Source organism: Crinia signifera, chromosome 11 (assembly GCF_055691185.1).
Source record: "Crinia signifera chromosome 11, ASM5569118v1, whole genome shotgun sequence".
Lineage (NCBI taxonomy): Eukaryota > Metazoa > Chordata > Amphibia > Anura > Myobatrachidae > Crinia > Crinia signifera.
Window position 1 is genome coordinate 75,795,344 of NC_139227.1, and position 20,744 is coordinate 75,816,087.

The following is a 20,744-nucleotide window of genomic DNA, read 5'->3' on the forward strand; positions in this document are numbered from 1 at the left end:
TTCTTTCCTCATTTAAATAAACATAGAAGAAAAGATAATTTGGGATTCCTATATATATACACCCCTTTGTGTGCAGCTCTAGCCTGACCATTACATCCCTCCAAAGTCCCTCCTACCACCCTGTCACTATCACACCCACTTCTATCTGGGCCACAGGGAAATACATCCCAACTGCCAGACACCTGGGATAATGCAGTCCCAATCATGGCATCAGGGCAGAGCCAGCAAATGGAGACAGCTCAAGTCAATCTCAGACATTGGGAGCAATGCTAGCGGTGTATATGTGGATCTGATTATAAGATTATATACATGCAAGTGCAAATATACAGGAAGGACAGCAACTCTGCCAGCATCCAGCATCTGCCAGCAAATACTTCTTATTCGCAACACAATGCACCTAAGACGCACCAGGAGACTTTGCCTTAATATGTGTCTGAGGACGTATCTGCAGCCTTACTCACTTATGATGTATGCAAACAAGTACTTAATGACAAAATACTTATTGTTCCTTTTACAGAGACATCAAACCAGAGAACATCCTGCTTCATGACGGCCATATTAAAATCACCGACTTCGGGCTGGCGATCGAGAACAAACCCAGAGCCACTGGCTACGCTGGAACACGTGGCTACATGGCCCCAGAGGTGAGGCTATAATAAATTTGAGGGGCTATGTGATAACGTGGATATGGAGGAGACAATGTCACATTTCCATTCTTACTACCAAAGCCCCAGCATTAATCTGTACATAAATAAATGTAATTTCTATTCCCATTATGTACCCAGCGTGTCTGTCCCGGTAATGGTGTTCCCAGCGTGTCTGTCCCGGTAATGGTGTTCCCAGCGTGTCTGTCCCGGTAATGGTGTTCCCAGCGTGTCTGTCCCGGTAATGGTGTTCCCAGCTTGTCTGTCCCGTAATGGTGTTCCCAGCGTGTCTGTCCCGGTAATGGTGCTCCCAGCGTGTCTGACCCGGTAATGGTGTGCCCAGCGTGTCTGTCCCGGTAATGGTGCTCCCAGCGTGTCTGACCTGGTAATGGTGTTCCCAGCGTGTCAGACCTGGTAATGGTGTTCCCAGCATGTCTGTCCCGGTAATGGTGTTCCCAGCGTGTCTGTCCTGGTAATGGTGCTCCCAGCGTGTCTGTCCCGGTAATGGTGTTCCCAGCGTGTCTGTCCCGGTAATGGTGTTCCCAGCGTGTCTGTCCCGGTAATGGTGTTCCCAGCGTGTCTGTCCCGGTAATGGTGTTCCCAGCTTGTCTGTCCCGGTAATGGTGCTCCCAGCGTGTCTGTCCCGGTAATGGTGTACCCAGCGTGTCTGTCCCGGTAATGGTGCTCCCAGCGTGTCTGACCCGGTAATGGTGCTCCCAGCGTGTCTGACCTGGTAATGGTGTTCCCAGCATGTCTGACCTGGTAATGGTGTCCTCAGCATGTCTGACCTGGTAATGGTGTGCCCAGTGTCGGTCCTGGGAACTGTGTGCCCAGCATGTCGGTCCTGGGAACTGTGTGCCTAGCATGTCGGTCCAGGGAACTGTGTGCCCAGCATGTCGGTCCAGGGAACTGTGTGCCCAGCATGTCGGTCCTGGGAACTGTGTGCCCAGCATGCCTATATATGATAAACATGATTTCTCATTCATCTCACATGTATGGAATTATTTGTCAGTGTAACATCTGATGGCAGGCGTATTGTGCCCAGATCTGCTCTCCTGTTTATGAAGTGTAATGTAGTGAACTTCTTACCTTTTAATGACAGATCATCATGGGAGACCGATATAATGCGGGAGTGGATTGGTACTCCTTCGGTGTGGTGCTATTCCAGATGTCAACAGGAAAATCCCCCGAAGGGTGCCACATCTCGGCTTTGGCGGGCTGTCATCTGTGCCCGAATACAAGAAACATCATTGAAGAGGTGAGTGTCAGACCCTACTTAGCATTCATCCCCAAGTAACAAAGAGGCCATAAACAATGTGTCAGCGTCTGTTATTTATACAGAACTCCCATTCTCTAGTATCAGCCATGTAGTTGTTCTACGAGTGGTCATGTAGCTGTACATGGGGAAGCTATATGTAGTTACATACGTCAGATTACATTACTGGCTCCACCTCCCTGACACACACAAATAAGTGAAGGAAACTCCAAGCCAGATCAATGCCTGCTGCAGGAGTCACTGTACCACTGACATGCACCACTGGTCACGTTATACAGCACCGGCATTTTCCCTGTTTCTATTCAAATGTAAGCAAATCAAGTCCAGTGAATGACCCCCAATGGTACCATGATAAGCAGTAACCTGCTAGAGGTTAGGGGAAAGAATACTAAACTACATAGACACACATCCTCTGATTAGGGCAATACAGTATAATGCTTCTTATCTTTGATGCTAAAATCATGTCTCCTAAATATGTGCTGTAAGAAATCAGACTGCAGATGAACAGAAACTTAGGGCCTTAGTCTAATCGGTGAAACGCGCGTACGGTCCATCACACCGTACGTTTCCCGTACGCTCACGGTGAGCGTAAGTCCGCCCACAGAACAGCCACACACGGAAGGTCACAAACGTCGACAATGGGGAATGGCGTACACTTGAGCGTACGCCACTGTGCACGGACGGATCTCCCTCTTAGCCACTGACACCTGGCGTACATCAGAGTGTACGCCACCGTTTACGGACGGGTCTCGTTCGTTTTCACACCGTCACCTTCCGTATATCTGAACGTACGCCACAGTGCAAGTAGAAATTGAGTCCAAAAACATCATTGTTGCTCTTAGATGTGGTTTATGTGTCTTTTTCCTAATAAAAAACTGGTATGTTTGTGTTACAGTAAAAAAGTTGACACACGTCGACTTCTGTGAATTGAGTGTCCTGCTTTTTAAAGTATACAAAAACACTTTCTGAATGGGTGAGATGGTTATTGCAGCATTGCTTATTGCATTCAGGTGTATGTAATTTACTTGTATTCGGCATTAATTAGCAGACCCAGGCGTCCGCTCTCATGCGGTGGCTCTAAGAGTGGTCAGGAGCACTTTTTGGCGTCCGCCTGTTTTTGGCCCAAAATGCACGGTGCATTCGCCGATCGAGACGGTTGTGGCACCGTGCATTTTGTGTGCACACCCCCGTATACGCTCATGTTTACGCCCAGTTTTCCTCAATACTCCGGCCGCTCCCATAAAAACGCCCACATGCCGCCCACAATGACCGTACTCTTCCGGACAGGTTTTTTCGCACAGAGAGACCTGTTCGTGAGCGGTGTGAGGTCGCCGCACATGCGCATAGCGAAAGCTACGTATGCGCAGATGCAAAAAACCCTGAACCGACCGTGTACGGTCCCACCGCACCAAGCAGAATAACCCCCTTCGTTACACTCCTGTTCCTCTTTCCAGCTCCTGTGTGGTGACCCTGAGATGCGTCTGGGTGAGAACGGCAACATCAGAGAACATCCATTCTTCACGGGAATCGATTGGGAGAAGTTAGAACACCTGCAGGACCCATTCACTCCCAGCTTCTCCCTGCAGCCGCCACAGTGAAGGTAACATCACTTCCCCAGGTGCAGGAGGTATAACATCATCTCACACAGGAGCAGCCGATACCTCCATCAGTAGCCACAGAACAACGTCCGGCGTCCAGAAGAACACCTGGCTCCTCCGTCAGCCCGAATTACACAAGGTGGCAGAACATCGCCCCTCAACTAACAACTACGGTATGTTCTCCAACGCCCATAAAGTACTGGAGACCGAGAGACCGGAACATCAACTCTCTTCCTGATTGGGTAAGTACGATCCAACCCACATTGGGGGTTATTCAGGTTGATTCGCAAGGCTGCGAATTTGCAGCCTTGCGAGTCCACCAAACCCCGCCCGGCGAACGCACGCCCCTCCACCGCCCCAGCAAAGTGCGGCTTCGCCAGCACAGCAGCAAATGGATGTTTTGCATAAACATCCATTCGCTTTGCTGGGGTGTCCGCCCACATCATTCGATGGTCGGTGACCATCGAATGATGTTTAGCGTGCAATCATATATAAGTGCCTTTTCAGTTGCATATATATGCGGGCACGCTGGCGTGGATATGGGCGGGCAGCTGACATCCGGTGATGTCAGCTACTCGGCCCACACACCTGCGTCACCTCCTCATTACCATGAGAACGCCCAGCGTTCTCATGGAAACGCCCATGCAAACGCCCATGGAACGCTGGGCGTTCCCATATGGTAATGGGGCAGCCCGGCGCTCCCCACCCATCTCTGCCCCCCCTCGCTGCCATGGGTGCGTGCACCCGGCGACCCGACATCGGTACTGCGTGCGAATGCGCGCAGTACCGATGAAATCTGAATAAGGCCCATTATGCGCAATGTTTACATTCTGCACATGTGATCACATCGCAGAACAACAAACACTTCTGCCATATTTACTGCAGAGGCGCTTGCGGTGTAGAGAAGCCAGCGATCACAAATGGAGGCAGGGGGTGGAATGCACCTCCTCCTGCATTTGCATTGCTTAAGGATTGCACATGATAAGCTCCTGCGAGAAGCTTATCATGTGCAATCCAAACTGAATCAGGCATCTACTGAAAATGTATATAAAATATAACATCAATGGCGAGGGTTTGGCTGGCAACTTGGGGAGGACCGAGGCCAGAACTGATGTTATATTTTATATACATTTAAGCTGCAAGGCAAAGTTTCTTTGGTCTCGCAAGCCAACCTGCATCTGCAAGCCTGATGAGACTGGTGTACACACGGAGCATTTTGTGCTATTTTCTAAGCAATCTTACTAGATTGCTTAGAAACTAAGCACAAATCTCACCGTGTGTATGCTCCTGGCGATCCCGATGCGCGGTCTCGCACATCGGGATCGCCTGATTAGTAAGTCAGTGCATGCAGACGCAATCTAGTAAGATTGCTTAGAATATCTGCATGTCTCACTGCGTGTGTACACAGGATGCGACAACTTCCGCGATCGCGTCCTGAATCCACTCCCCCCACATCACTTGTCCCCTCCCATTGTTCTCCAGCGTGCAAGTCACCCATCTCCCTGGTCCCTCACCCAGGGTGTGTGGTAGGGCCACTCGGTGTTGTGCAGGTCGTCCCTTGCGGGCATGCTCCTGTGCGCCTCGCTTTGGACGTGTAGGGGAAGCCGGGAATCCACCGCTCCGGGATGCACGGAGGACACAGTGGCTCTTGCTCCCTGAGCGCCGGCAGCGTGGACGCGGTGACCATCTTCAGCAGGCAGACTGTCGGGGAGAAGCAGCGGGCGAGGTGCAGGAGGAGAACCAGGAGGCCCGAGCAGAGCAGGCACAGGGGGGGAGGGGGCATGCCGGTGGCCCCGGGAGGAGGGGAGCACGGGCTGCTGCAGGCAGACGGGTTTGGGGCGCAGCCGCTCACACCCGGCTCTCACTCATCCTCTGGCCCGTAATTGTATGCTCCCTACAGCTGTGTCAGAGAGGCTGCTGCTGCCGGGTCTCACGCGCCGGGTCACTGGGTGATGGGCACACACAACACCACGCACACCCTAATGCCCAGTCACCCCTCTTTCACCTTGTACAGCACACCCAAATGCCCTGTCACCCCTCTGTCCCCATGTATAGCACACCCTAATGCCCAATTCCCCCTTTGCCCCAATGTATAGCACACCCTAATGCCCAGTCACCCCTCTGTCCCCATGTACAGCACACCCTAATGCCCAGTCACCCCTATGTCCCCATGTATAGCACACCCTAATGCCCAGTCACTCCTCTGATCCCAAGTATAGCACACCCTAATGCCCAGTCACCCCTCTGTCACCTTGTACAGCACACCCTAATGCCCAGTCACCCCTCTGTCCCCATGTACAGCACACCCTAATGCCCCATGTATAGCACACCCTAATGCCCAGTCACCCCTCTGTCCCCATGTACAGCAACCCTAATGCCCAGTCACCCCTCTGTCCCCATATATAGCACACCCTAATGCCCAGTCACCCCTCTGTCACCTTGTACAGCACACCCTAATGCCCTGTCACCCCTCTGTCCCCATTATAGCACACCCTAATGCCCAATTACCCCTCTGCCCCCATGTATAGCACAACCTAATGCCCAGTCACCCCACTGTTCCCACGTATAGCACACCCTAATGCCCAGTCACCCCTCTGTCCCCACGTATAGCACACCCTAATGCCAGTCACCCCTCTGTCACCTTGTACAGCACACCCTAATGCTCAGTCACCCCTCTGTCACCTTGTACAGCACACCCTAATGCCCAGTCACCCCTCTGTCCCCATGTACAGCACACCCTAATGCCCAGTCACCCCGTTGTCCCCATGTACAGCACATCCTAATGCCCAGTCACCCCTCTGTCCCCATGTACAGCACACCCTAATGCCCAGTCACCCCTCTGTCCCCATGTACAGCACACCCTAATACCCAATCACCCCTCTGTCCCCATGTATAGCATATCCTAATGCCCAGTCACTGCTCTGTCCCAATGTAAAGCACACCCTAATGCCCAGTCACCCCTCTGTCACCTTGTACAGCACACCCTAATGCCCAGTCACCCCTCTGTCCCCATGTATAGCACACCCTAATGCCCAGTCACCCCTCTGTCCCCATGTACAGCACACCCTAATGCTCATTCACCCCTCTGTCCCCATGTACAGCACACCCTAATGCCCAGTCACCCATCTGTCCCCATGTATAGCACACCCTAATGCCCAGTCACCCCTCTGTCCCCATGTACAGCAACCCTAATGCCCAGTCACCCCTCTGTCCCCATGTACAGCACACCCTAATGTCCATTCACCCCTCTGTCCCCATGTATAGCACACCCTAATGCCCAGTCACCCCTCTTTCACCTTGTACAGCACACCCTAATGCCCTGTCACCCCTCTGTCCCCATGTATAGCACACCCTAATGCCCAATTCCCCCTTTGCCCCAATGTATAGCACACCCTAATGCCCAGTCACCCCTCTGTCCCCATGTACAGCACACCCTAATGCCCAGTCACCCCTATGTCCCCATGTATAGCACACCCTAATGCCCAGTCACTCCTCTGATCCCAAGTATAGCATACCCTAATGCCCAGTCACCCCTCTGTCACCTTGTACAGCACACCCTAATGCCCAGTCACCCCTCTGTCCCCATGTACAGCACACCCTAATGCCCCATGTATAGCACACCCTAATGCCCAGTCACCCCTCTGTCCCCATGTACAGCAACCCTAATGCCCAGTCACCCCTCTGTCCCCATATATAGCACACCCTAATGCCCAGTCACCCCTCTGTCACCTTGTACAGCACACCCTAATGCCCTGTCACCCCTCTGTCCCCATTATAGCACACCCTAATGCCCAATTACCCCTCTGCCCCCATGTATAGCACAACCTAATGCCCAGTCACCCCACTCTTCCCACGTATAGCACACCCTAATGCCCAGTCACCCCTCTGTCCCCACGTATAGCACACCCTAATGCCAGTCACCCCTCTGTCACCTTGTACAGCACACCCTAATGCTCAGTCACCCCTCTGTCACCTTGTACAGCACACCCTAATGCCCAGTCACCCCTCTGTCCCCATGTACAGCACACCCTAATACCCAATCACCCCTCTGTCCCCATGTATAGCATATCCTAATGCCCAGTCACTGCTCTGTCCCAATGTAAAGCACACCCTAATGCCCAGTCACCCCTCTGTCACCTTGTACAGCACACCCTAATGCCCAGTCACCCCTCTGTCCCCATGTATAGCACACCCTAATGCCCAGTCACCCCTCTGTCCCCATGTACAGCACACCCTAATGCTCATTCACCCCTCTGTCCCCATGTACAGCACACCCTAATGCCCAGTCACCCATCTGTCCCCATGTATAGCACACCCTAATGCCCAGTCACCCCTCTGTCCCCATGTACAGCAACCCTAATGCCCAGTCACCCCTCTGTCCCCATGTACAGCACACCCTAATGTCCATTCACCCCTCTGTCCCCATGTATAGCACACCCTAATGCCCAGTCACCCCTCTGTCCCCATGTATAGCACATCCTAACGCCCAGTCACCCCTCTGTCCCCATGTATAGCACACCCTAATGCCCAGTCACCCCTCTGTCCCCATGTATAGCACACCCTAATGCCCAGTCACCCCTCTGTCCCCAATATAGCACACCCTAATGCCCAGTCACCCCTCTGTCCCCATGTATAGCACACCCTAATGCCCAGTCACCCTTCTGTCCCCATGTATAGCACACCCTAATGCCCAGTCACCACTCTGTCACCATGTATAGCACACCCTAATGCCCAGTCACCCCTCTGTCCCCAAGTATAGCACACCCTAATGCCCAGACACCCGTCTGTACCCATGTATAGCACACCCTAATGCCCAGTCACCCCTCTGTCCCCATGTATAGCACACCCTAATGCCCAGTCCCCCCTCTGTCCCCATGTATAGCACACCCTAATGCCCAGTCACCCCTCTGTCACCATGTACAGCACATCCTAATGCACAGTCACCCCTCTATCCCCATGTATAGAACACCCTAATGCCCAGTCACCCCTCTGTCCCCATGTACAGCACACCCTAATGCCCAGTCACCCCTCTGTCCCCATGTATAGCACACCCTAATGCTCATTCACCCCTCTGTCCCCATGTATAGCACACCCTAATGCCCAGTCACCCCTCTGTCCCCATGTATAGCACACCCTAATGCCCAGTCACCCCTCTGTCCCCATGTATAGCACACCCTAATGCCCACTCAACCCTCTGTTCCCATGTATAGCACACTCTAATGCCCAGTCTCCCCTCTGTCCCCATGTATAGCACAACTTAATGCCCAGTCACCCCTCTGTCCCCATGTATAGCACAACTTAATGCCCAGTCACCCCTCTGTCCCCATGTATAGCACACCCTAATACCCAGTAACCCCTCTATCCCCATGTATAGCACACCCTTATGCCAAGTCACCCCTCTGTCCCCATGTATAGCACACCCTAATGCCCAGTCACCCCCTGTCCCCATGTATAGCACACCCTAATGCCAAGTCACCCCTCTGTCCCCATGTATAGCACACCCTAATGCCCAGTCACCCCTCTGTCCCCATGTATAGCACACCCTAATGCCCAGTCACCCCTCTGTCCCCATGTATAGCACAACTTAATGCCCAGTCACCCCTCTGTCCCCATGTATACCACACCCTAATGCCCAGTCACCCCTCTGTCCCCATGTATAGCACAACTTCATGCCCAGTCACCGCTCTGTCCCCATGTTTAGCACACCATAATGCCCAGTCACCCCTCTGTCCCCATGTATAGCACACCCTAATGCCCAGTCACCCCTCTGTCCCCATGTTTAGCACACCTTAATGCCCAGTCACCCCTCTGTTCCTATGTATAGCACACCCTAATGCCCAGTCACCCCTCTGTCCCATGTATAGCACACCCTAATGCCCAGTCACCCCTCTGTCCCCATGTACAGCACACACTAATGCCCAGTCACCCCATATCCCCATGTACAGCACACCCTAATGCCCAGTCACCCCTCTGTCCCCATGTACATCACACCCTAATGCCCAGTCACCCCTCTGTCCCCATGTACAGCACACCCTAATGCCCAGTCACCCCTCTGTCCCCATGTACAGCACACCCTAATGCCCAGTCACCCCTCTGTCCCCATGTACAGCACACCCTAATGCCCAGTCACCCCTCTGTCCCCATGTATAGCACACGCTAATGCCCAGTCACCCCTCTGTCCCCATGTATAGCACACCCTAATGCCCAGTCACCCCTCTGTCCCCATGTATAGCACACGCTAATGCCCAGTCACCCCTCTGTCCCCATGTATAGCACACCCTAATGCCAAGTCACCCCTCTGTCCCCATGTATAACACACCCTAATGCCCAGTCATCCCTCTGTCCCCATGTATAGCACACCCTAATGCCCAGTCACCCCTCTGTCCCCATGTATAGCACACCCTAATGCCCAGTCACCCCTCTGTCCCCATGTATAGCACACCCTAATGCCCAGTCACCACTCTATCCCCATGTACAGCACACCCTAATGCCCAGTCACCCCTCTGTCCCCATGTATAGCACACCCTAATGCCCAGTCACCCCTCTGTCCCCATGTATAGCACACGCTAATGCCCAGTCACCCCTCTGTCCCCATGTATAGCACACCCTAATGCCCAGTCACCCCTCTGTCCCCATGTATAGCACACGCTAATGCCCAGTCACCCCTCTGTCCCCATGTATAGCACACCCTAATGCCCAGTCACCCCTCTGTCCCCATGTATAGCACACCCTAATGCCCAGTCACCCCTCTGTCCCCATGTATAGCACACCCTAATGCCCAGTCACCCCTCTGTCCCCATGTATAGCACACTTCCGCTGCTACAGCACATGCTGCATAAGGTGTACATACACTGAATGAGACATCCTGCAGTACACGGGGAGCCTGCTATCTGCTGGGTCAGTGGCGTAACTACTGTGGGTGCAGCTGCTACAGGTCCCGAGCTGTCGGTAGGGCCCGCTGCTCCCCCTGCACCCTATAAAAAAAAGGCAGTGGCACCCACTGCAGCGACACCCTCTGCCCCCCCTCAGACGCCGGAGATCATTTTGGGTCCTGCCTCGCCCCTCAATAGCCAGTCGGAGATGTACCCTGGCCTGCACTGACCTCCCTCACCCCCATTTCAGGAGCCAGAAATGTGCGTGTGTCCTGCGCCGCCCCGCGCCCCACCAATAGCCGGTGATGCACCCTGCGACCTCCCGGGTCCCCCACCCTCTTCCTAGATACTAGAGATGTGCGTCCCACCGCCGCACTGCCTACCCCCCTGGAGCCGGAGATATTGCGTGACCCTGACCTCCGCCTAGCAGTCCCTGCACCCACCTCCTCTGCAGTAGCTGCATCATGATGGGAACACAGTGCTGGGCCTGCCTCCAGCATCCGCACAGGGATGACACTGCTGCTATGTCCAGCATGAATTCCCCTGCCGCCGGTCTCCACTTGACCCTGTGCCTGGAGCTCACCCCCTGCTTGGTAAGTGCCCTTGGAGCACTGTACCTTCTTTTCTGTACCCAGTGTGCGTGTGTGTGTATGAAACCTTATGAGCCACCTACACCCTTCCTCTGTGTGTGACCCTTTTCACCCCCCATCACCCCTGGTGTATTTCCCCCTATTCTCTTGTATGACACCTTGACCCTCTTCCACCCTCATCCCTGGTCTTTAACCCTCCTGTACCACCCATCCCCTGTATGTGTCACCTTCCCCACTCTCCACATCCTTCCTCTGTGTAAGACCCCCTGAACCCACTATGCCTGTGTGACACCTTCTTGCCCCTACCCCCACTGTGACCCCCTGTAGTACTGTACCACCTTCCTCTGTGTTTGACCCTCCTGTCGGCCACTACCCCTGTGTGTCTTACCTCCTGCCTCTGTGTATGCATTTTGACACCCTGTACTTTCCAAACATCCCCCCTCCTGCATATCACATATATCACATTGTGTACCCTCCTACCCAGGGTGATTTTTTTTACACCTTTTATCCCCACACTGTCCGTCCATGTGTCACCCTGTACAAAGGGGTGGGGTGGCCCTTTTCAAAATTTGCTATGGGGCCCAGAGAGATCTAGTTACGCCCCTGTGCTGGGTGCTTCCACATTATACTACAGGCAGGACATTTCTGTCTATACAGATGGAACAAAGTTATTCCAAACCTTCCCATCTACAACGGCGAACCCTGGTGAGTATGCTTTCCTTCCCCAGGTAACCTAACAGGATTTCTTAGGGACCACCAGATGGATGGAGGAGACCTACCTACGTGTCAAGATAGGTAAGTATTCAGATGAAAGGGCTCTGAATGTAATAAAGTTTTATTTTTCATGTGTGTTTGTGTTTTTATTTAACTATTGGTTCTGCTTTTGAACTATGAGCCCAGCAAGCTCTTAAATGGGCCACATGCTGGGACTTGTGGTTCTCCAAGTCCCAGTATGCGTTCCAGGCTAGCTGGAACTCATAGTTCCACAGCAAAACCCAATGGTTTATTCAAATTTTTACACTTGAATCAGCCCGGTACCCACTGGGGGTGCCAGACGCGTTCCCGGCAGTCATTTACCAGACGTCGGGATCCCGACTGTCAAAACAACGACAGCCCAACGGCCACTCGCTATTTTTCCTTGTGGGGGTCCACGACCCCCATAGAGGGAGAATAGAATACCCCCCGCAAGGGGTTTTTATGCGCTCGCCATGCTGTCTGAGTCCGGCTGTCCGGATCCCGAATGTCGGAACCCCATACCACACCCCTCACAGGCCAGGGGTACTGGGACTGCCTGGCCAGGTAAGTTCTGGAAGGGGGGACCCCTTTATCGGTGGGGTCCCCACTTCCCCAGGACCCCTGACCAGGCTGACCGGTTGGAGGGATGAATGCTTTCGCGGGGGGGACTTGTAGAAAAAGTCTCCCCTCGCCCCCCCGGCTGTGGCATTACCTTGCTGGCTGGTTGGGCCTGGGGCTGGTTCTTGAAATACGGGGGACCCCATTCGTTTTGTCCTCTGTATTTTGGGAACCAGGACCGGCCATTGGGCCTGGTGCTGGTTTAAAAAAATACGGGGAACCCTTACTTGTTTACTTGTTCGGGGGGGGGGACGCCGTTTCAAAAAAATATATATTTATTTTTTACACTGACACCTGCACGGATCTGAATGATCCATGTAGGCTTCTGCTGATACGAATTAGTATTTAATGGCTGATAAATACAAATTCGTATTGAAAAAATACGTATGCATACGACATCAGTAAAATAGTCAGTAAAATATAAAAAACAAAACCTCTCATTGCTTGAGGATCCCACGTGATAAGCTGCTGTGAGCAGCTTATCATATGTGACCCAAGCTGAATTTATATAAAATATAAAATCAAAGGCGAGGAATTGGCTGGCAACTTGGGGCGGATGGAGGCCAGAACTGATTTTATATTTTATATAAATATACATTTACGCTGCAAGGTGAAGTTCCTTCGCCTTGCAAGCCAGCCTGCGACTGCAAGACTGAGTAAGGGGAGACTTACTTAAGCTGTAGCCATAGAGGGACACTGCAACCGATGGTCACAATGTCCCTCTAAACTGCCATTGCATCGCAGTTTGATATGATCACAAATGCCGGCAAGGGGTGGTATGCACCTCCTCCTGCATTTGCATTGCTTGAGGATCCCACATGATAAGCTGCTTATCATTTGCGACCCAAGAATAGAATAGAATAGAATCAACTTTATTGGCCATGTGTGCTTGCGCACACTAGGAATTTTTGGGGGATTTACAGTGCAGCATAAATCATGGCTAAGGGGGGGGGGGGGGGGGGGGAGGCATTACATACATTACATTGAGACATTACATGCGGGGACCACATTTTTAAAGGGCAAAATTCGCCCTGCCCCTCTAGCAGTGCCCCATTTAAACAGCCTCACGGAGAAGCCCAGCGCCGCCGCAGATGGCGATACCCGGCGCTTACCCGGCAGCGAAGCGACTTCGGGGGGGCCAGGCCCGCCCCCTTTGATGACGGCGGCGGCTGGGCCCGCACCCTTTGATGACATTTTTTTTAAAAATATTTATTTTTTACACTGACACTTGCACGGATCTGAATGATCCATGTAGGCTTCTGCTGATACGAATTAGTATTTAATGGCTGATAAATACAAATTCGTATTGAAAAAATACGTATGCATACGACATCAGTAAAATATGAGAAAAAAAAAGAAAAAAAAACCTCCCCTCTGTTAATATCCACCCACTATTATTGCTTAGCACAAATCTCTGCGTATATATGTGCTCCCCATGGGAGATCGACACCAGCAAAGTTGCTTAGCAAAATTGTATGCCCCTTTACTCAGGCTGCAGTCGCAAAGGGTCACAGCCACCGATGGTCCCGATGTTCTTCTAAACTGCAATCACAGTTGGATACGATGGCAAATGGAGGCCGGGGGTGGAATGCACCTCCTCCTGCATTTGCATTGCTTAAGGATTGCACATGATAAACTATTGCAAGCAGCTTATCATATGCAATCCAAACTGAGAGCCTGATTCAGACCTGTTCTCTATGCTGGGGAAAAAAATGGTGTCTGCAGCGCTTAAGTGGGGAGGCGTCATGTAAAAAGCAACCCTGAGTGCGGCGAAACGCATCCCAAGGATTGGTCTGTCCATCAAGTACTGGAGACCGAGAGACCGGAACATCAACTCTCTAAAGCCTCTTAAAATCTGAGCTCTTTAGCCAGGTTGACAAAGCCGGCCTGAGCGCTCGAAACGCGTTTCCAAAGGATTCCCGCCTCATCTGTGACACCAACCTGCTGCACATCTGTGATACCAACTTGCTGCATGTCTACACTTTAAACGTACTGACAGCCTGCCTAAATCATCGCTCCCCAGCAATGGCTATGACTGCCAGCTGCATGCGGCTGTCACCACATGAGAGTGTACAGGACACTGACCTAGGAAGAACGGAGATTAGCTTGTGCGGAAGGTACGGCCGTAGCAGTCCGGGACCATGGGCCATCGGCTTCTCCACACAACAAGGTACTCCTGGTACCTCAACACACAGGACACATGTAACATGCTCTAACTTTCTATCTATAACGTGCAATACATCGCGCGCATCAAGTGCGGTCCAAAAATTAAGCCGGCCTGCGACTGCAAGCCTGAGTAAGAGGAGACTTACTTAGGCTGTAGTTGTAGAGGGTGAACGTGACCGATGGTCGCAGTTTACATGTAAACTGCCATTGCATCGCAGTTTGATATGATCACAAATGCCGGCAGGGGGTGGTATGCACCTCTTCCTGCATTTGCATTGCTTGAGGATCCCACGTGATAAGCTGCTGTGAGCAGCTTATCATATGTGACCCAACTGAATTTATATAAAATATAAAATCAAAGGCGAGGAATTGGCTGGCAACTTGGGGCGGATGGAGGCCAGAACTGATTTTATATTTTATATAAATATACATTTACGCTGCAAGGTGAAGTTCCTTTGCCTTACAAGCCGGCCTGCGACTGCAAGACTGAGTAAGGGGAGACTTACTTAAGCTGTAGCCATAGAGGGACACTGCAACCGATGGTCACAATGTCCCTCTAAACTGCCATTGCATCGCAGTTTGATTTGATCACAAATGCCGGCAAGGGGTGGTATGTACCTCCTCCTGCATTTGCATTGCTTGAGGATCCCACATGATAAGCTGCTTATCATTTGCGACCCAAGAATAGAATAGAATAGAATCAACTTTATTGGCCATGTGTGCTTGCGCACACTAGGAATTTTGGGGGGATTTACAGTGCAGCATAAATCATGGATAAGGGGGGGGGAGGCATTACATACATTACATTGAGACATTACATGCGGGGACCACATTTTTAAAGGGCAAAATTCGCCCTGCCCCTCTAGCAGTGCCCCACTTAAACAGCCTCACGGGGAAGCCCAGCGCCGCCGCAGACGGCGATACCCGCTGCTTACCCGGCAGCGAAGCGTCTTCGGAGGGGCCAGGCCCGCCCCCTTTGATGACGGCGGCAGCTGGGCCCGCACCCTTTGATGACATTTTTTTTTAAATATTTATTTTTTACACTGACACTTGCACGGATCTGAATGATCCATGTAGGCTTCTGCTGATACGAATTAGTATTTAATGGCTGATAAATACAAATTCGTATTGAATAAATACGTATGCATACGACATCAGTAAAATATGAGAAAAAAAAAACAAAACCTCCCCTCTGGTAATATCCACCCACTATTATTGCTTAGCACAAATCTCTGCGTGTATATGTGCTCCCCATGGGTGATCGACACCAGCAAAGTTGCTTAGCAAAATTGCTTAGAAAAATTGCTTAGCACAGATCTCTACGTGTGTATGCCCCTTTTCTCAGGCTGCAGTCGCAAAGGGTCACAGCCACCGATGGTCCCGATGTTCTTCTAAACTGCAATCACAGTTTGATACGATGGAAAATGGAGGCAGGGGTGGAATGCACCTCCTCCTGCATTTGCATTGCTTAAGGATTGCACATGATAAACTATTGCAAGCAGCTTATCATATGCAATCCAAACTGAGAGCCTGATTCAGACCTGTTCTCTATGCTGGGAAAAAAAATGGTGTCTGCAGCGCTTAAGTGGGGAGGCGTCATGTAAAAAGCAACCCTGAGTGCGGCGAAACGCATCCCAAGGATTGGTCTGTCCATCAAGTACTGGAGACCGAGAGACCGGAACATCAACTCTCTAAAGCCTCTTAAAATCTGAGCACTTTAGCCAGGTTGACAAAGCCGGCCTGAGCGCTCGAAACGCGCTTCCAAAAGATTCCCGCCTCATCTGTGACACCAACCTGCTGCACATCTGTGATACCAACTTGCTGCATGTCTGCACTTTAAACGTACTGACAGCCTGCCTAAATCATCGCTCCCCAGCAATGGCTATGACTGCCAGCTGCATGCAGCTGTCACCACGTGAGAGTGTACAGGACACTGACCTAGGAAGAACGGAGATCAGCTTGTGCGGACGGTACGGCCGTAGCAGTCCGGGACCATGGACCATCGGCTTCTCCACACAGTAAGGTACTCCTGGTACCTCAACACACAGGACACATGTCACATGCTCTAACTTTCTATCTATAACGTGCAATACATCGCGCGCATCAAGTGCAGTCCAAAAATTAAGCCGGCCTGCGACTGCAAGCCTGAGTAAGAGGAGACTTACTTAGGCTTTAGTCGTAGAGGGTGAACGTGACCGATGGTCGCAGTGTCCTTGTAAACTGCCATTGCATCGCAGTTTGATATGATCACAAATGCCGGCAGGGGGTGGTATGCACCTCCTCCTGCATTTGCATTGCTTGAGGATCCCACGTGATAAGCTGCTGTGAGCAGCTTATCATATGTGACCCAAGCTGAATTTATATAAAATATAAAATCAAAGGCGAGGAATTGGCTGGCAACTTGGGGCGGATGGAGGCCAGAACTGATTTTATATTTTATATAAATATACATTTACGCTGCAAGGTGAAGTTCCTTCGCCTTGCAAGCCAGCCTGCGACTGCAAGACTGAGTAAGGGGAGACTTACTTAAGCTGTAGCCATAGAGGGACACTGCAACCGATGGTCACAACGTCCCTCTAAACTGCCATTGCATCGCAGTTTGATTTGATCACAAATGCCGGCAAGGGGTGGTATGCACCTCCTCCTGCATTTGCATTGCTTGAGGATCCCACATGATAAGCTGCTTATCATTTGCGACCCAAGAATAGAATAGAATCAACTTTATTGGCCATGTGTGCTTGCGCACACTAGGAATTTTTGGGGGATTTACAGTGCAGCGTAAATCATGGATAAGGGGGGGGGGAGGCATTACATACATTACATTGAGACATTACATGCGGGGACCACATTTTTAAAGAGCAAAATTCGCCCTGCCCCTCTAGCAGCGCCCCACTTAAACAGCCTCACGGGGAATCCCAGCGCCGCCGCAGACGGCGATACCCGGCGCTTACCCGGCAGCGGAGCGACTTCGGAGGGGCCAGGCCCGCCCCCTTTGATGACGGCGGCTGGGCCCGCACCCTTTGATGACATTTTTTTTTTTATATTTATTTTTTAAACTGACACTTGCACGGATCTGAATGATCCATGTAGGCTTCTGCTGATACGAATTAGTATTTAATGGCTGATAAATACAAATTCGTATTGAAAAAATACGTATGCATACGACATCAGTAAAATATGAGAAAAAAAAAAGAAAACAAAACCTCCCCTCTGGTAATATCCACCCACTATTATTGCTTAGCACAAATCTCTGCGTGTATATGTGCTCCCCATGGGAGATCGACACCAGCAAAGTTGCTTAGCAAAATTGCTTAGAAAAATTGCTTAGCACAGATCTCTACGTGTGTATGCCCCTTTACTCAGGCTGCAGTCGCAAAGGGTCACAGCCACCGATGGTCCCGATGTTCTTCTAAACTGCAATCACAGTTTGATACGATGGCAAATGGAGGCAGGGGGTGGAATGCACCTCCTCCTGCATTTGCATTGCTTAAGGATTGCACATGATAAACTATTGCAAGCAGCTTATCATATGCAATCCAAACTGAGAGCCTGATTCAGACCTGTTCTCTATGCTGGGAAAAAAAATGGTGTCTGCAGCGCTTAAGTGGGGAGGCGTCACGTAAAAAGCAACCCTGAGTGCGGCGAAACGCATCCCAAGGATTGGTCTGTCCATCAAGTACTGGAGACCGAGAGACCGGAACATCAACTCTCTAAAGCCTCTTAAAATCTGAGCACTTTAGCCAGGTTGACAAAGCCGGAAACGCGTTTCCAAAGGATTCCCGCCTCATCTGTGACACCAACCTGCTGCACATCTGTGATACCAAATTGCTGCATGTCTGCACTTTAAACGTACTGACAGCCTGCCTAAATCATCGCTCCCCAGCAATGGCTATGACTGCCAGCTGCATGCGGCTGTCACCACGTGAGAGTGTACAGGACACTGACCTAGGAAGAACGTAGATCAGCTTGTGCGAACGGTACGGCCGTAGCAGTCCGGGACCATGGACCATCGGCTTCTCCACACAGTAAGTTACTCCTGGTACCTCAACACACAGGACACATGTCACATGCTCTAACTTTCTATCTATAACGTGCAATACATCGTGCGCATCAAGTGCAGTCCAAAAATTAAGCCGGCCTGCGACTGCAAGCCTGAGTAAGAGGAGACTTACTTAGGCTGTAGTCATAGAGGGTGAACGTGACTGATGGTCTCATTGTCCTTATAAACTGCCATTGCATCGCAGTTTGATATGAACACAAATGCCGGCAGGGGGTGGTATGCACCTCCTCCTGCATTTGCATTGCTTGAGGATCCCACGTGATAAGCTGCTGTGAGCAGCTTATCATATGTGACCCAAGCTGAATTTATATAAAATATAAAATCAAAGGCGAGGAATTGGCTGGAATTTGGGGCGGATGGAGGCCAGAACTGATTTTATATAAATATACATTTACACTGCAAGGTGAAGTTCCTTCGCCTTGCAAGCCAGCCTGCGACTGCAAGACTGAGTAAGGGGAGACTTACTTAAGCTGTAGCCATAGAGGGACACTGCAACCGATGGTCACAATGTCCCTCTAAACTGCCATTGCATCACAGTTTGATATGATCACAAATGCCGGCAAGGGGTGGTATGCACCTCCTCCTGCATTTGCATTGCTTGAGGATCCCACATGATAAGCTGCTTATCATTTACGACCCAAGAATAGAATAGAATAGAATCAACTTTATTGGCCATGTGTGCTTGCGCACACTAGGAATTTTTTGGGGATTTACAGTGCAGCATCAAGCATGGATAAGGGGGGGGGGGGGGAGGCATTACATACATTACATTGAGACATTACATGCGGGGACCACATTTTTAAAGGGCAAAATTCGCCCTGCCCCTCTAGCAGTGCCCCACTTAAACAGCCTCACGGGGAAGCCCAGCGCCGCCGCAGACGGCGATACCCGGTGCTTACCCAGCAGCGAAGCGACTTCGGAGGGGCCAGACCCGCCCCCTTTGATGAGGGCGGCGGCTGGGCCCACACCCTTTGATGACATTGCGGCCCGGGCACGCCCCTCTTGTGACATTGGCGACCCGGGACCGCCACCAGCTTTGACATCAGCGGGCCCGGTCCACCTCCCAGCGCCCTGCCCGCTCTAAATGCTAGAGTGAACACTAATAAGCAGGGACAGTACAGTTATCACACAGGGAACACATACCTGCCGAGCTGCACAGCACCTAGGCAGCCATCAGAGGCGCCACTGGTCGCTGCAGCAGCCAGGTAGGTAGCGATATAAGCAAGGACAGTGGTGGTGGTGGGGGGCGGGGGGGATAGAGTCACTGAGGCCTGGGGAGAGACAATGAGGTCTGAGGCTGGAGTTGGGCCCTCCCTGGGCTGAGTTCCACGCCTCTGCCCCCTATAGTCTAATCATACATCCTCCCTGGGGGGGATGGGGGGTGCTGCCACAGGATAGATGGCTCCTGCATCTGCTGATGATGGGGGACAGCGGCTTGGTTCTGTGGGACTGATATATCCCCTGTCCTGGCCGGGTGCCGCCTCCAGGTGCCGATGGGGGCCACCGTCACCTCTGGGGGTCATCATGCCGGGGACCGTGCCTGCGGCCAGGTCCTGAGCCTCTGGTGCCGTCCCCGGGGGCTGAGCTGTGCGCCGCTGGCTGGGGCCTGGTCCACTGCCGTGTCATCCAGTGCTGCATCTCCGTGCATCTCCTGCAGTTGCAGTGAGCCCTCCCCGGCTGGGGTGGGGGGGAGTGGTCACCGTGCCGCCATCCGTCCTCCTCCTACGCCGTACTCCGTCCAGGGCGCCCTTTCTGAGGCCCCTACCGGAAGCTCAGCTAAATTTATATAAAATATAACATCAAAGGCGAGTGATTGGCTGGCAACTTGGGGCGGATGGAGGCCAGAACTGATGTTACATTTTATATAAATATAAATATATGCTTCAAGGTGAAGTTCCTTCGCCTTACAAGCCGGCCTGCAACTGCAACACTGAGAAAGCGGAGACTTACCTAAGCTGTAGCCATAGAGGGACACTGCAACCGATGGTCACAATGTCCCTCTAAACTGCCATTGCATCGCAGTTTGATTTGATCACAAATTCCGGCAAGGGGTGGTATGCACCTCCTCCTGCATTTGCATTGCTTTAGGATCCCACATGATAAGCTGCTTATCATTTGCGACCCAAGAATAGAATAGAATAGAATCAACTTTATTGGCCATGTGTGCTTGCGCACACTAGGAATT

At 51.7% G+C, this 20,744-nt stretch overlaps 1 protein-coding gene across 4 annotated transcripts in view; it reads right to left on the reverse strand.

Annotated features, from left to right (window-relative positions):
* Nucleotides 1-20,744, reverse strand: part of LOC146045901 (uncharacterized) — a 162,632-nt gene that overhangs the window by 132,714 nt on the left and 9,174 nt on the right. For 3 of the 4 annotated variants that reach the window (XR_014465665.1, XR_014465666.1, XM_083165023.1), the window contains exon 3: nucleotides 1,734-1,869. The exons of the other annotated variant lie outside the window; for it this stretch is intronic. The gene's annotated coding sequence lies outside the window, so the exon portion shown is untranslated. The remainder of the gene's footprint in view (nucleotides 1-1,733; nucleotides 1,870-20,744) is intronic. 4 annotated transcript variants of the gene reach the window in all.